This window comes from Aplysia californica, unplaced genomic scaffold, assembly GCF_000002075.1.
Source record: "Aplysia californica isolate F4 #8 unplaced genomic scaffold, AplCal3.0 scaffold00468, whole genome shotgun sequence".
NCBI lineage: Eukaryota > Metazoa > Mollusca > Gastropoda > Aplysiida > Aplysiidae > Aplysia > Aplysia californica.
Genome location: NW_004797738.1, coordinates 384,305 through 389,008, shown reverse-complemented (window position 1 = coordinate 389,008; position 4,704 = coordinate 384,305).

The following is a 4,704-nucleotide window of genomic DNA, read 5'->3' as shown; positions in this document are numbered from 1 at the left end:
CAGAAAGAGTTAGAGTATAGTGTTCTGAAGAATATGCAACGGGAACCATTTCAAACAAAAGCATGACCATTCCTTATTTTCAACCAGACAGTAACTCAGAAACCAATATCAATATAGCCATAACGAAACTAATTTAATTAATCTAAATTGCATTGATGAAGATATGAAATACTGCCTATCAATCAAATAGCGGTGACTTAACAACACTCAAAAAACAGGATACGTTCTTCTTTGTTTGTGGTTTCTTTTTCTTTCTTTCTTTTAAATTTTTTTTTTTTTTTTTTTTTTTTTGGGGGGGGGGGGTGGGGGGTGGCAAAAGTCTAAACGAGCCCTCCATTCGGAACTTACTCGACCTACTACGCACGATAGTTTTCCTCATACTCTGTGTAGCCACATGTGGGTCGCCATAACAGCATGCACCGAAAACGCTTTTAGCTTATTTTAAGAAAAAGAAAAGGTGGGGAGAGAGGGAGCAAATTAACTTTTACCTCTTTTTTTTTCTTTTCGTGACCCATCGATCGTGAGAAGTGGCTGTCCCTCATCTCTGCCCGGGTATCCATGCGATGGAAAGAACCCATGTGGTTTAAAGAGGGCGCCATGTGTCCCCGGGTCAGCTGTGGTTCATTCACTGTTGTTACAATTGTCTTGGCTTAGCTGACACTGATAACATAGTTACGAATTCTTTCAAGTGCTGTCAAAACTTCGTGGCGCAGCTTATTGTCAAAATATATCTCTTCAACTATCGAACATAGGTTCTCCAACTCTTGCACAATAACTTGTATCAATTTGTCCTAAATGATCAACATTTTTGTAAACACCTGCTAGCTGAATTCTAGAAAATTCCTTAATAAATACAAATTTAAAAATCAAAAGTTAGTGGTTTCTACAGATTTTAAAAAGTTTACGGCGAGGGCAATACCGTTTTTAAAAGCAAATCTGTCAATGTTTTTTCAATCGCGACATTATGCTTATATAACGCAGGTTTTGAGAACCTTCAGTGCACAAAAATTGTTTACTATAAATTAATTTCTTCTAACAAGTTTTGCAGCTAAAAAGTGTGATTGTTGATTTGTGACGTAGGACATATGCGTAAACAAAATGTGTGCGAGAAGAGAGAAGTGCTGTGAACAATCCCATTTTCCGAATGGTGGAGATTTATCGTATTCTATATACATTCATGAAGAAAAGTTTTTTTTAATAAATCCTCGATTAATGTGGGGAAAAATATAATTAAGTTAAGACAAATCAAAGCACACTGTTGTGCAAAGTGTGGGTGGCATTGGTTCACCCGTTAGAGATATTTGAGGATAAGTTGCGCCACGAATTTTTGACCGCCGTATAAGCGAGGCGCGTAACTTTGTTTGTTCGAGTAAGTTTGACGTCCTGGTGAAATCAGGAGTTAGATGATTTTTAAAAAATTGAAATGAGAGAAAGAGGGGGGGGGGGGGGTCATCAAAATCAAGACAAATGAGTTATCTCGACGATTATAGAAAAAATTATTAGCGTTTGATTTTACCGTGTCGTTACACAAATGTATTACGAGCCAGTTAACTTGAATTTAATCCACTAAGGAGGCAGGTCTATGATATTGACTTTGTCCTATTACAGAAGGAAGATAAATATGCACGCTTCGCCTAACTAATCTTATTCGTTTAAAGTGGGTTTAGAAATAATCAAACCCAAACCAAGTAGTACGTTTTTACCTGTTATTTAAAGAATTGAAGTTCCAAATTTAAGTATTCGTAGACTCTTGCTGCTATTTTACTTTCACAGTCTTCAGTGATTCTCCAGCATTCACAGCAACCCTTTTATATGGCTGTGAATTCTGGACAATCACTGAAGACAGTGAAAACAAAATGGAAGCAACAGAAATGTGTTTTTTAAGGAGACTGCTAAGAATATCGTGAAGGAAAAGAAATCAAATGAGGTAGTGCTTGATAAAGCACACGTGGCACACTCACTGTTAAAAGCAATCAGGAAACGACAAATGCAGTGTTTGGGGCACCTGAATAGATATAAATGTCTTCAACATTTAGCTCTTATTGGCAAAATTGAAGGCAAACGTAGGCAAAAATGGGTAGGCCCAAAACAACCAGCATAGGGAACCTAAACAAGTATGTAACGAGGAAAGATCAGGGAAACGCACAGCATTCTACACTTATAGAACGGGAACTGTACCACGTGACCTGTGAGGAATTGAAGACCGAAAACAATGGCGTCTTGAGGGCACGATTTATCGTTTTCGGAAGTAACCCTATAGCTTTTAAAGCAAGAGCGGCTTTTACAAACGAGTGAAAAGTGGAACATTTACTGTCCAGTTTGTAATTTTGAGTTACAGAATTCACTGTGCAACTAGAGATTGAAATCAAGGTTTTAAATTGTTGTGTTTTTGGGTGCAACAACAGAAAAAGCAGAATAAGAGTTTATAAATAAATATAAGATATACAGAACTGTGAAAAAATCCGTAACACGATGGGATTGTTCACAGCACTTCTACTTCTAGCTTCCCACACACATTTTGCATACGCATATGGCCTACGTAATTTTTTAGTAGCAACGCTTGTTACAAGAAATTTGTTTTACACTGAATATATTTTTTCACTAGATCTAGATCTAATTAATGTTCTCAAAACATGCGTTCAATAATTAGCTTTATGTCGCCAGCAGAAGTAGAAAAAAGGACGGACTTGCTTTTAAAAGAGATTTAGCTCCAGCTATAAACTTTTTAAAAATCTGTAGAAACCATTGACTGGGATTTTTAAAAAAATTATATCTGGCTAGTATTATTAAAGAATTTTCTTTAAAGAAATTTCTAGAATAATATAGAACCTATAGATGTGTACAAATGTTTGAAAAAAATACTCATCGGTTAAGACGAATTGATATAGATCTAAGTCATTGTGTAAAAATAGGAGAATCTAGATCTAGGTGTTCGATAGTTCAGTAGCCTAGATATTTGATAATAAGTTGCGCATCAAATTTTTGACCGCACGCTACAGTAGTAGAGATAGCGTATTATTTTCATCCGAAACATTAATTTCCGCATCCATACACCTTTTTGGGCCTTTATAAGCACATGGAGTCCTACTTTAATTATGTTACTTTCATAATTGTTTTTGAAAGCATTTTCAATTCCTTTCACTTTCCCTTCCCACGCGAGTTAGCCAATGCATTGCAATGCGCGCTATTATCAATCATTGAATTGTAACAAGACTTTAATTTGATCCGTAACAAGAGACCACTTATTTTTTTATACGTGTTCATGAATGTGTGTTTGTTTATTGTGTGCGGGGATTAAAAATTAAAGATTAATGATTCCAGATCTGACGAATGTATTTATTATTATAAAATAGCGTAATAGTACTGGATTAGCCGATGCCCTGCGATACACGCTTTTATCAATTGATTGAATTGTGACAGGACTTCGATTTGATGCGCAACAAGACAACACTTATTTTTTCTTATACGTGTTCAAAAATGTGTGTTTGTTTGCTGTGTGCGGGCATTAAAGATTCCAGGTCTGACGAATGTATTTATTAAATAGCATAGGCCTATAGGGCAGGGGTGGCCAACGCATTGCGATACGCACTTTTATCAATTAATCGAATTGAAACAGGACTTCAATTTGATCCGTAACAAGAGACCACTTATTTTTTCTTATTCGTGTTCAAAAATATGTGTTTGTTTACTGTGTGCGGGGATTACAGGGGGACAAGCCATCCCCTCGACATGTGATCCAGGGTATGGGGATACATTTTTCTCAAAATGTACACAGCTCTGAAATCCTTGACCAGTGATCACTCGCCATGGAACTCTTTCTGTTGTGACTGTAGACACTTCTTCATTATCACATCTGAATGAGCCTATCATTCATGAATTAGAAATCACACTCCCAACACACAGAAAATGACTTTGAACATATATATTCAGGAAACATATGCCAGTTGCACTCTTGTTTACTTTGTTTTGCATTATTGGCTTTTATGTGTGAACCAATATTTTGAGGCCTTTTCTGCATTTTTGTGTTGTTGGCAGCATGTACAATAGGCCTATGTATTTTATGTGCAACCGAGACATTCTCCAATCTCTTGTATTTGTTAGACTTGCACGTGCTTTAAACAAAGCATGTTGTTGTACACACTACTGATGCAAGCACAGAGATGAATTTTTAAAGTGAGAAATAATTCTAGTAAATTGGAGAAAAGGCTTATATAGTTCTTTTTTGCTTGCTTTGGATGGCCTTAAGTTTAATGACAATATTATTGTAGTGAGCATGTTACTGTCAGCGTCCCCTTATCGTAGATCTTGTACTAATCAAGACTATATATATATATATATATATATATCTATCTAGATATTTTGCCAACAGAATTAATGTTCATAATTAGTGTTATTATCAAGTGTATTGTGACTGTGAAGATCTTTAGTAGATCTAGAAAGAAAGTTTTAAAATACTGATGTAAGGTGTCTTCCAAGCCCTACCACTAGCATCAGCGTGCATGGCAACGCGAAGCCTGGCTGTGCGGCGCAGCCAAAGGTGCCCTCAACAGGCCGCCATGTTTTAGTTTCAATTCCTCACAGCGAATTGGCGATCGCGAAGAGGGAGTTTCGCTTCTATAAGTGTAGAATTCTGTGGGGAAACGTAGCTTTTCTCTTGTCCACTGGCACTTCAGACAAGTGTCTCTGGTGTGTTCATAGCCATTA